The sequence below is a fragment of the Hylobates moloch genome, unplaced genomic scaffold, assembly GCF_009828535.3.
Source record: "Hylobates moloch isolate HMO894 unplaced genomic scaffold, HMol_V3 SCAFFOLD_11, whole genome shotgun sequence".
NCBI classification, from domain to species: Eukaryota; Metazoa; Chordata; class Mammalia; order Primates; family Hylobatidae; genus Hylobates; species Hylobates moloch.
In genome coordinates this window covers 53,753,712-53,766,329 of record NW_026652286.1, presented here as the reverse complement: position 1 = coordinate 53,766,329, position 12,618 = coordinate 53,753,712, and the positions used below count along the sequence as shown (strand labels likewise).

At 36.3% G+C, this 12,618-nt stretch overlaps 1 pseudogene; it reads right to left on the bottom strand.

Annotated features, from left to right (window-relative positions):
- Positions 1 to 919: 919 nt before the first annotated feature.
- On the bottom strand, positions 920 to 2,717 carry LOC116476750 (NADH-ubiquinone oxidoreductase chain 5-like; annotated as a pseudogene).
- Positions 2,718 to 12,618: the final 9,901 nt, after the last annotated feature.

The window sequence follows — 12,618 nt, the reverse complement described above, 5'->3', positions numbered from 1 at the left end:
ATATAATTGACCCGTAGTATAAGCCTCAGACAACGTGTAAGAAGAAGCAGATGAAAAATATTGAAGCACTGTTAGCATGAAAATAGTGGACTGTTCAGCCATAGTTTACATCTCGGCTGATGTGAGCAACTGAAGAGAAGGCAGTTGAGGTGTCTAATGTATATTGCATGGCTAAAAATAACCTTGTGATCTGGAGAATAAGGCAGGCACCAAGAAGTGAGCCAAAGTTTCATCATGTAGAAATGTTAGATAGTGTGGGAAGATCAACGAATGAGTAGTTAATATTTTTTATTAGTGGGTGTGTTTTGCGGGTGTTGGTTATTAGTGTTCTTATAGTTGAAGTACAATGATGATTTTTCATGTCATTAGTCATGGTTATAGTCCATGTGGGAATAATGGCATATGCTTTATTTTTATTAAGTGTTCTTTTGATAATGGGATTTGTAGATTTTTCTTAGAAACCTTCTCCTATTTATGGGAGTTTAGGGCTAATTATTAGTGCTGCTGTGTTGTGGTATTGTGTTGAATTTTGGTGGGGCTTTTGTGGGGTTAATGGTCTTTTTAATTTATTTGGGTGGTATGATGGTTGTATTTGGTTATACTGTGGTGATGGCTATTGAGGAGTACCTTGAACCATGGGGGTCAACTATTGACATTTGAGGGGCTTTACTAATTAGGATTATTAATAGAGTTGGTGTTGGTTGGGTGAATAGTTGAGTACAATGGGGTGGTGGTCACGATTGATTTAAATAGTGTAGACAGTTGAATAATTTTTGAGGGTGAGGAGGTGGGGTTGTTGTGTGAGGATTCTGTGGGTGTGGATACCTTGTACAGTTCTGGGTTTTGATTAGTGGTAGTTGCTGGTTGATCACTATTTGTTAGTATTTATGTTGCAGTTGAAATTACTCAGGGTAATAGATTATATAATCAAGAGTAGGCTTAGAAAGGATGGAATAAAAAAAGAGAGAAAGTAGAGTTTGATTAGGCCTTTTTGAGTAGATATAGTGGTAATGGAGGCTGAGACTTGAGTTCATGAAATGGTCTTTGGTATAGACTTTTCTAGTCGAATTAGGTCTAGTAGAAGTGAAGCCAGATTTTGGCTTGTGAATGGGCTTGAGTAAGGGGTTGTATGCTGTATTGTGGCTAAATAGAAAGCTAGTATATTGGAGAAGTTGAACGTCTGTAATGGATACTTTAGTTTAAGGTTGTTAGTTATGAGATTAAGCTCTATGGCTAGTAAGAGGCCTAAGGTGGTCACATCTAGGGCTGTGAGCCTTAGGTGGAGTGGTATAGTTGTTTCGGGGGATGAAGCAGGAATAATACTATTGGTGATGAGGAATCTGGCGAAGATACTGCCGATTGTTAGGCGCTTGAGTTAATCAGGAAGGGATTGTTTTCATTAATAATAATCAGAGTTGTGAAGTGGGGTTTTCCTATTAGAGCGAAGAAAATAATACTGGCCCTATAGACAGCTGTTAAGGAGGTGGCAACAAGAGTAATAGAAAGGGATCAGGCATTGGTGTATGATGTGTTTGTGGTTTCAATAATAAGGTCTTTAGAGTAAAAGCCTGTGAGGAAAGGCATACCTGTAAGTGCAAGGCTGCCAATAATAAGGGAGGAGGAAGTGCGGGGTAAAGTCTTGAATAGCCCTCCTATTTTTCAGATATCTTGTTCATCATTGAGATTATGGATGATGGACCCTGAATATATAAATTATATAGCTTTAAAAAAGGCATGGGTACAGATATGAAGGAATGCTAGGTGTGGCTGATTCATGCCAATTGTGACTATTATAAGGCCCAGCTGGCTTGAGGTGGAAAATGCTATGACTTTTTTTGATATCACTTTGTGTTAGAGTGCAGATTGCTGTAAATGAGGTGGTAACAGCCCCTAGACATAATGTTAATGTTTGAATTGATAGATTATTTTCTATAAAGGGTAGAAGCAGAAGAACAGGAAAACTCCTGCTACAACTATAGTGCTGGAGTGGAGTAGGGCTGAGACTGGGGCTGGGCCTTCTATGGCTGATGGAAATCAGGGATGGAGGCTGAATTGAGCTGACTTTCCTGCTGCTGCTAAGAGAAGACTAATTAACAGAAGGGCGTGGGGGGGAAGGCTTAGAATATATGCTTGTTGAAGCTCTTATGTGTTGGAGGATAAGAGGAATCATGCTATAGCTAAAACAAAGCCAATGTCTCCGATGCGGTTGTACAGAATTGCTTGGAGGGCTGCTGTATTAGCATCTGCTCGGCCGTATCATCAGCCAATTAGTAAGCAAGACATAATTCCTACACCTTCTCATCTGATAAAGAGTTGAAAGAGGTTGTTGCTGGTTACCAGAATTCGTGTTGTGATGAGGAAAGTAAGTATTTGAAAAATTGATTAATGTTTGGGTCTGAGTTTATGTATCACATTGAGAATTCTACAATAGATCAGGTAACAAATACTGCTACTGGGATAAGCATTGTGGAGAAGTAGTGTAGTTTGAAGCTTAGTGAGAGTTTAAGAGTTTGGATTGTCATTCAGTGTCAGTTTGAGATGACTTATTGGCCTGTACATATAAACGTTGTTGTAGGGATGAGGCTAATGATGAATGTGCATGCGATAGATATTTTCACATAATTTGGGTATGAACCTTTTTTGTAGAGGTTGGTTAAGATAGTAATAATCGGTAAGATTAAGGGGATCAGGGCTATTATAGAAGTGGAAAAATACATCTTTGTTACTTTTATTTGGAGTTACACCTGTGTTTTTGCTTCCTAAGACCAACAGATACCTCTAATCCTTTAAAAGTTGAGAAAGCCATGTTGTTAGGCATGGGGGCGTGAGTTAGCAGTTTTTGCATACTTTCTTGGTAGAAAAGAAGTTGCAGGCTTCTATTATTAGGTTCACAATTTAATGTTTTAGTTAAACGATACCTACAGCATGCAAACTCCATAATAATTTTAGACCTTAAGGATAATAGGAAAATAGGTGCAAGATGTATAAGTATTAATGTATTTTCTTGTGTAAAGGAAGGTTTAATATTGTAAATATAATATGCAAGTGTCCCTCATTGTGTTGTGATTAGCATACGTACGAAGTAAAGGGCTGTAATTAGTATATTAAGTCCTTTAAGCATAAAAGTGATGTTTGATCAGGAGAATGAAGCCATAGTCACAAAGATTTCTCCTACTAGATTAATGGTAGGGGGTAAGGCAAGGTTAGTGAGATTTTCTAGGAGTCATCAAGAGGCCATTAGTGGAAGCAGTGTTTGAAGGACTCAGGTAAGTAATATGATTCGGCTATGGACTCGTTTGTAGTTCGAATTTGCTAGGCAGGACAGTAAGGATGAAGTGAGTCCATGAGCAATTATAAGGGTGACTGCACCTGTAAAGCTTCAAGGGGTTTGAATGAGGATAGCCATGATAACAAGTGCTGTGTGGCTAACGCAGGAGTAAGCAATAAGTGATTTTAGATCGGCTTGTCACAGACAAGTAGGGCTTGTTATAACTATCCCTCATAGGGATAGTATGAGGAAGGGGTAGGCTATTTGTTCTGTTAGGGGGCTGAGGATAAGAGTAAGCTATATTATACTGCAGCCTCCTAGTTTTAGGAGTATTGCTGCAAGTACTACTGAGCCGGCAATAGGAGCTTCTATCTGGGCTTTGGGGAGTCATAAGTGAAGTCCGTATAGAGGTGTTTTTATGACAAAAGCCATAATACATGCTAATCATATAAGGTTATTGGATTAGGAGGCCAATAGCTCTTGGGTGGTAAGAATCATTACTAGCGTATTTAGTGAACCTGAGGTATTTTGAGTATAAACAAGTAATAAGTAATAAGTAGAGGAAGGGACCCTACTAGTGTATAAAATAAGAAATAGGAGCTGGCATTGAGGCTTTCTGGTCAGTTACCTCAGCAGGTGATGATAATTAGGGTAGGAATTAGTTTAGCTTCAAAGAGGATATAAAATATAATTAGTTCTGTGGCTGTGAATGCTATAATTTAAAAAATCTGCATGGAAATCAATATAGAAATATAGAGCTTTTTTCGTGGGGGTAATTCAATGGACAGGTGATATTGGCTTGCTAGGATTATAAGAGGTAGTAGTCAGGTTGTTAAAATTAGAAGGGGCGAGGTCAGCATGTCAGAAGAGAAGATTAATGAGAAGTTGGATGGGTTATTGTTGAATTGCATAAAAAATAGTCGGGTAATAAGACTGATGAGTAGGCTGTGGGTAGCCATGTTGATTCAGATTATAGAATCTTTAGAGGATGATGTCATTGGTAACAGTACATTTGTTGGAATAATGATTTTTAACATTGAAGTAAATTTAGATTTTGTATGTAATCTAGACCATATGTATTGGAGATTGAAACTAGTAAGGCAAGGCCCACTGCAGCTTTATAGGCAGCAAATACTAGGAGAATGATGGATATTATGGATGCTAGAGTGAAACGTATGTTTAAAGTTGTAAGAGTATTTATGATAAATAATATTTGTTTATACATTTATTCATAAATTTTTGATAGCATTATGCCTTCTAGGCATAATAGGGTTTATATTAGGTGGCATCGATAGACTAATATTCCCAGCAGTGACATGGTGTATGCTAATATAATACTGATGTAAATAGAAGGCACTTGGTAAATATGGTCTATCATAATCTAATGAGTCAAAATCATTTATTTATTTTGACTTAAACTATTTACCAATTCAATTCAATCTGACCCTTTTAGGGTTCGTTCATAAGTCAAGCCTAGGATTAAAATGGTAACTAGCAATAAGGGCTGTGCTGATTATTGTGTCAGGTTGTTTGTTTGAAGAGCTCATGGCAAGGGTGGTAGCAGAGTGATTTCTAAGTCGGAGAGGAGAAATATGATGGCTACTAGGAATAATTTTATGGTGAAGAGGAGGAGTGCAGATGTTATTGAGTCAAATCTGCATTCATAGGTGCTTGATTTTTCTATATAAGTATTAAGTTGTGGGAGCCAAAATGTAACTATTATTAGTAATAGGGTCAGTAAGGGGTCGGATACTAGGGCTAGTGTCAAGTTAATTACTCTCTTTTGGATATAATTGAAACTAATTGATTGGAAGTCAATGGTACTGTTTATACTAAAAGAGTAGGACCCTCATCAGTAGGTAGAGATGTATAAAAATAGTCATACTACATCTACGAAGTGCCAATATCAGATGGCGGCTTCAAAGCCAAAGCGGTGGTTGGATGTAACGTGGTATTTTAATTGGCAGAGGAGGCAGAGAGCGACAAATGTTGATCCAATAATAACGTGAAGTCATGCATGTATATGTGAAGTTATGTATGTGTGTGTGTATATATATATTATATGTATATACATATATGTCTGAGTGTGTGTATATACACACATGCCACATTTTCTTTATCCAATTATCTGTTGATGAGCTCTTAGGTTGATTTCATGATTTTGCTATTATGAATAATGATGTGATAAACATATCAGTGCAGGTGTCTTCTTTGTATAATTTATTTTCCTTTGCATAGTTACCTAATAGTGGGATTGCAGGATTGAATAGTAGTTCTATTTTAGGTCTTTGAGAAATCTCCATACTGTTTTCCATAGGAGTTGAACTAATTTACATTCTCACTAACAGTATATAAGCATTCCATTTTCTCTGCATCCTTGCCAACATCTGTTATTTTTTGACCTTTTAATAATAGCCATTCTGACTGGCGTGAGATGGTATCTCACTGTGGTTTGGATTTGCGTTTGTCTGATTAGTGATAGTGAACATTTTTTCACATGTTTGTTGGCTACTTGCATGTCTTCTTTTGAGAAATGTCTGTTCATGTCCTTTGCCTACTTTTTACTAGGGTTATTTGTGGGTTTTTTTTTTTTTTTTCTATTTGAGTTTCTTGTAGATTCTGGATATTAGCCATTTGTTGGATGCATATTTTACATATATTTTCTCCCATTTTATAGGTTGTCTGTTCTATTATGATTTTTTCGCTGTGCAGAACTTTTTTGTTTTGTTTTGTTTTTTTATTGTACGTTAAGTTTTAGGGTACATGTGCACAATGTGCAGGTTTGTTACATATGTATCCATGTGCCATGTTGGTGTGCTGCACTCATTAACTCGTCATTTAGCATTAGGTGTATCTCCCAACGCTATCCCTCCCCCCTCCCCCCACCCCACAACAGTCCCTGGAGTGTGATATTCCCCTTCCTGTGTCCATGTGTTCTCATTGATCAATTCTCACCTATGAGTGAGAACATGCGGTGTTTGGCTTTTTTGTCCTTGCAATAGTTTACTGAGAATGATGATTTCCAGTTTCATCCATGTCCCTACAAAGGACATGAACTCATCATTTTTTATGGCTGCATAGTATTCCATGGTGTATATGTGCCACATTTTCTTAATCCAGTCTATCATTGTTGGACATTTGGGTTGGTTCCAACTCTTTGCTATTGTGAATAGTGCCACAATAAACATATGTGTGCATGTGTCTTTATAGCAGCATGATTTATAGTCCTTTGGGTATATACCCAGTAATGGGATGGCTGGGTCAAATGGTATTTCAAATCAAAACCACAATGAGATACCATCTCACACCAGTTAGAATGGCCATCATTAAAAAGTCAGGAAACAACAAGTGCTGGAGAGGATGTGGAGAAATAGGAACACTTTTACACTGTTGGTGGGACTGTAAACTAGTTCAACCATTGTGGAAGTCAGTGTGGTGATTCCTCAGGGATCTAGAACTAGAAATACCATTTGTGCAGAACTTTTTGATTTAATTGTCTTTCGTGTCTATTTTTGTTTTTGTTGCATTTGCTTTTGATGTCTTAGTCATAAATTCTTCCCCTAGGCCAATGTCCAGAAGAGTGTTTCCTCAGGTTTCTTCTAGGATTTTTATAGTTTCAGGTCTTACATTTAAGTCTTTAATTCATATTGAGTTAAATTTTTGTCTATGGTGAGATATATGGGTCCCGTTTCATTCTTCTGCATATGGCTATCCAGTTTTCCTAGCACCATGTGTTGGATAGGGTGTCCTTTCTCCAGAGTAATATTATCCTTGAAATATAATTCTTATACCAGGTAAAATCTTACTTACTGGTGTTGCTTTGAAACAGTGTGTAACCAGCAACCTGAGTATTGAGAGAACTGGGCTCTAACCGTAAGATTGCCACTGGACAGCTGTGTAATAGACAGAATTTGTAACCTTTGGGTGTGAGTTCTTTCTTCATTGCTACTAAAGATTCAGTGATGTCTGCAGTATTTTCCACTTTAAAACAAAAAATATGATTAGGTTATTATCCTCTTTCAGGCTTTCTAATGTATCTAAATAATTCAGACAAAAGTAAATTAGTTTCTTTAGACTCTTGGAAATTTAATCGGTTATTTAATTAATAAATTGGATTTGAAAAAATGTACATGTTTTGAGAAAGAACATTCTGATAATTTAAAAACATTTAGCTGTTCCAACATAATACTAGAGAATATTTAGTCCCCCTGATGTACCTGGGGCTTAATCTATGCCTTGCACGCAGCAGGAGCATAAGATATAGAAAGAGATGTTTGCCTATCACTCATGGCCACTCTACTATTAGAATGATATAGGATCAAGCTATTCTCCTGCTCAGAATCCTTTGTTGGATCCTCTTGCCTAACAGTGTTTTACAAACTGTGCTATCTATTAGTCTGGTAAGACTTCCTTCCTTATGAAAATAAACTGATTTTTCCACATTCAGATAAGTTTGGGAAATGCTGTACTTAATACCTTCCCTTAGAGAGTCACAATACACACTAACTTAGAGGCTGTGAGAAGCCATGCAGTTCAGGCACTTGTCTTCTCCAAACTTCTTATTTTCCTTTCTTATTAATGGAAATCTGGTAATGTTTCCATATAAAATACTAGACTTCTTTTTAGTAAGTGGGCAAGTAAGCTTGTCTTGGCCAAGAAGATTTAAGCATAGTTGATGTGTAGAGCTTTTGTAAAAAAAAAAAAAAAAAAAAAAAAAAATGCTTCGGAAAGGAGGATCCCACCATGTATTTTCACCCTAGCATGCTCCCTTATACTTTCTTCTTATCTGGAACACAGACAAAACACTTAGAATAGTCATCTTGTGACCATGAGCATGCAACCTGAATTGTCGTGATAGGAGAGCAGAAAGGTAGAGGACCCCACATCCTTGCATAGCTGTCTAGACCAGAGCTCCTACCACTGGACTACTTCTTAAACCAGAAAAAGTAGACCACTTATTAAAGTCACTAATTGTCAAGTGTTCTTCTATTTGTGACAAAAACATTTTTAACAATTACAGCAGAAATTTATTACTTTTTACCTCAAGTAAGATTTTCTGGAAACATTTTCAGCAATGCTGTCTGTTTTGGTTTTCTATTGCAGCTATAACAAATTACCAAAAACATAGAGGCTTAAAATAACAAAAATCGATTATCTTACAGCTCCAGAGGTAAGACGTCTGGCATGGGTCTCATTGGGCTAAAACTGAGATATCAACAGGGCTGTGCTGCTTTTTGGAGGCTCTAAAGAAGGGTTTTGTTTTCTCGCCCTTTCTAGTTCCTAGAGGCAACTGGCATTTCTTAACTCATGGCCCTTTCCACCATCTTCAAAGCCACCAAAAGTGAATCTCTTTCAGGCTTGTTCTGTCCACATATCTCTATTTCTCTGAACACAGCTGGGAAAGGTTTTTAGTTTTTTCAGGTCTCATATAGTTAGCTTAGTTCTCTCCAAATAATCCAGGACACTCCCCATCTCAAGCCTTGTAAATCTAATCACATCTAAAAATTCCCTTTTGCCATATAGAGTAAAATATTTCCAGGTTCCAAGGATTTGGAAGTGAACATCCTTGGAAGTCATTACCACACCACCATATAGGAAGCCTATTCTCCTTAGCACCAGTAATTTATGATCTGATTGTAATGACATTTTATTACTCACCTTTTCCTCCTCACTATGTGTTTCTGCTTTCTTATCACATAAACCATTATGCCATGATCTATCCAACTTTACTTTTTGGCTAAGTCACAAGTCTACTCCTTACCTTTTCAGGGTCTAGGGAAGCAACAAAATAGCAGTCCACTTACCATATGTCTACACAGTTAAACACCATGAGATGTATCAAACTGTTAAACAGGTTCTATCTTCCCACTCTGACATATACACCTTGAGCATGGTTTTGAAGGTCCAGTCCAAATTTATAGTTCTCTTTTTCTATCAGAATTTTATTTCAGAATATGACAGCACAGGGACAAATAACCCCAAACTCTAACCCCTTGTTCAAGTGTTACAGCTCACACATCTAAACAATCCAGGTCATATGTCCAAGGTCCAGTTACACGCCCTGCAAGCAGTCACCCCTTGGTCATCATGCAGTAGTACAGTTATGACAATGGTGGTGCAGCCTGCACTTCTAGAGCAGAGGTGGAAAAGAGGGCTGTGCCTTTTCTGGAGGCAGATAAAAGACTGTGCAAGAAACTCTGGTGTTTATATCTGGAGCATGTTCTTGCAGGTTGAGTGTGAGCTCTGTATGGGGAGTGTTATGACCTGAAGAAGGATGGGGATAGACCCTGTAAAGTTCAGGACTTTGGCCACAAGCTCCTCTTTCCCAGGTGTGAGCAAACTAATGCTTATTTGTGTAGTTCAAGATTCTACTCGTTTTCATATTAATATAATTCATTTCTTAAAATCCACCAAATTTCTTAAACATTTTGTAAGCATTTTGGTGATTCTTCTTTCTCATGCAAGGTACAAAATACTATTCGTTTTGCAGAACTTAAAAAAATCTGCTTTTAATAGTAATAGCACATATATGCCAAATAGCACATATATGGCATTTGATTATACAATATAGATGAACATATAATATAAATATTTTATAATAATAGTATATATAATGATGTCCTAATATTTATTGAAGGCATTTCAAGTGCCATGCACTGTGTTAATCAACTGATAAATATTATCTGATGTATTGCTAGAATCACATTTATTGTATTTTATAATTACATGTATAAGTGTCTCTTGATCACAGGAACTGTGTTCTCTTCCTCTCTTTACCTTCAGTAGCTAAGAAGTGCTTAGCACATAAAAAGCTTTAGATAAATGATAGAAAAATTGTGCATGGTTGATTGAAGCTTTATATTTGTCTGATGTCATCAGTTCTCCATCTGTCTTATTCCTTTCATTCTCCTGGGAGATGACCAGTTTGATATATAAAGGTGGCCACAGTGGATTCTTTAAGGACACAGTGAACAGTAGTGAACTGCAGATACTTTTCTCACATACACTTTTAACTTGTGGGCCTTTTAAAGACAATATTAAAGACCTGGAATTTAGACATAGGACAAGAAAAGTGAAAGGCTTCAACAGGACGATACCATGGAAAATATTAGTAATACAACTACTTTTTTACTTTTTCCACCCATCAAGTTGACAGGATAACTTTTGCAAGCTAAACTAAGGATTGCCATACCCGAGGGCCAAAACTGCAGAGTTAAAATCCAATGGGACAACCGCCTATCAAATATTTCAAAAGTTATCCTTTAAAACTATTGAGTACATGATAATTTGTCCCTTTGCTGATGTGTCTGTGGGATGATCAGCATTCACCCTCACCTGTAAGAAAATGGTATATCATTATATCCCTTAGGCTTAACAAAGATTCTTCTAAATCACTTGCTCTAATGAGTTAATGGTACTTTGAAAATGAAACATAGTTCACTTCCTTATGAATGTATACAAATATCTTTTGGAGATAAAAATCAACATTATATGCTCAGTTAACATAAATAATGTGTCAGTTTAACATAAACTAAATGGATCAATTTAAATATTGGTAATTTTTAAATTACAAAGCTTTCAGGAAAAAAAATCCTTCTCCAAAGATTTTAATCAAATGCATTTATCTCAGTTTTCTTACTTATATATACTCATACATAAACAAAAAAGAATAGTAAACAGTCTTTATTGATACAAACTTACTTTCCTTTATCTAGAAAATAATGTTTTTGTTCTGTACAATCAATTGTCAACTAAAAGATCTGGGGTAGATAGAATCTGAGAAACTGAAGCAAACTGTATGAATTAATCTGACATCTATCCACAAAGAGATTATAAATGGAATTAGCTTAAATAAGGTATATATTTAAAACATGTTATTTTGACAACAGAAGTAACAAATAGGTGAAATAATTACCTAAATAAATTAGAAACCCTTTCTCCCTGCCCCCAAGAGGAAATGTGGCTCCCAACTTTTATATAAATTTTACTTGCAGTTGAGGGTTGAGGTTATTATCTCATATTCACCTAAATCTTCCAGTGGAATACGGAGTTTCTAAATTCAGACAGACCTGGTTCAACTTCCAGCTTCACCATTTACTAGTTATGTGACATTTGACCAGCCAGTTACTCTCTCTTAACTTACATATGGATGTCTATCAAATGAAGATAATACTTAACTCTCAGTGTTGTTGAAAGTGTTACATGAAATAACCCAGGTAATGGGACTGGAATGTGCCCAGGCACAGAGGAAATGATGAGGATATTCTTATAATCTTTTCTACAGATTTTGCCTAAGTATCCTACAATAAATTAAATTTAAAAATGCAGATAAAATATGCCAAGTATTCACTTTGAGAACTAAAATATAGGCTAATTTCTAAACTAGACATGAAGGAAAGATCTAGCATGAATGTTTGCATTGCACACAACATTGCTGATTAGGGAAAGGAAAAAAAAATCACATGTGAAGGCCATTCAAATATTATTTCCTTGATAATTTAACTGCATACACAATCTCAGCCAACTGAAAGCATTTTCTCTCTTTTTTATCTTTCATTTTGTCAACATATTGGACACCTACTATGAGTTAGCAACAGTGGAGGTGTTGGGCATTTAACAACAATGAAGTAAAAAATGATTTCTAATCACCCTGAGTTTGCAGTCAGTAGGGAGAAGGTGATTTCAGTTTATAGGACATTTCATCCAAATATGATGAATGTGATGATGGAGAACTAGGACAGTGTTCTCCAAAAAAAAAAAAAAAAATATAGTCTTAGATCAGACTTTATGGCTGATTCAGCCAGGCAAAGGGATGGAAGGAGTCAGGAGTTAGATGGAGAAACATCCTGGACTGTGACTCAGTCCAGAAGAAAGTGAGATTTGGCCTATTTGAAGAATGTAATTAACAAACCAAATCTCCAAATCTAAGTAGAATATAGAAAAGTAACAACTAGCAAGAGACCAAACAAATAAAACCCAATAAACAAACAAAAAACACCCAAGTGATCAGAAAACTAGATCCAGGAAACACTTGTTCATCTTGTGAGGAGTTTGGATTTTACACTCAAGCAATGAAGAAACTCTCTCAACATCTTTTTTTGTAATCCCATATTAATTATGTATTCATCATATTCTATTTTGTGTAACAGTTACCTCTCTTATGTACTATATACTGTCCTTCAGAGTAGGGTCCATATCTAATTTATCACTGCATTCATTCAGCATAGTACAAGACATCATACGCATAAAATTTCTCAATTTACAATTGCCCTTCACAGGTGTTACCTCATTAAATCCTCATAATGACGTTTTGAGAAAAGGCTTCCTTATTATTCCCTATTTGCAAACAA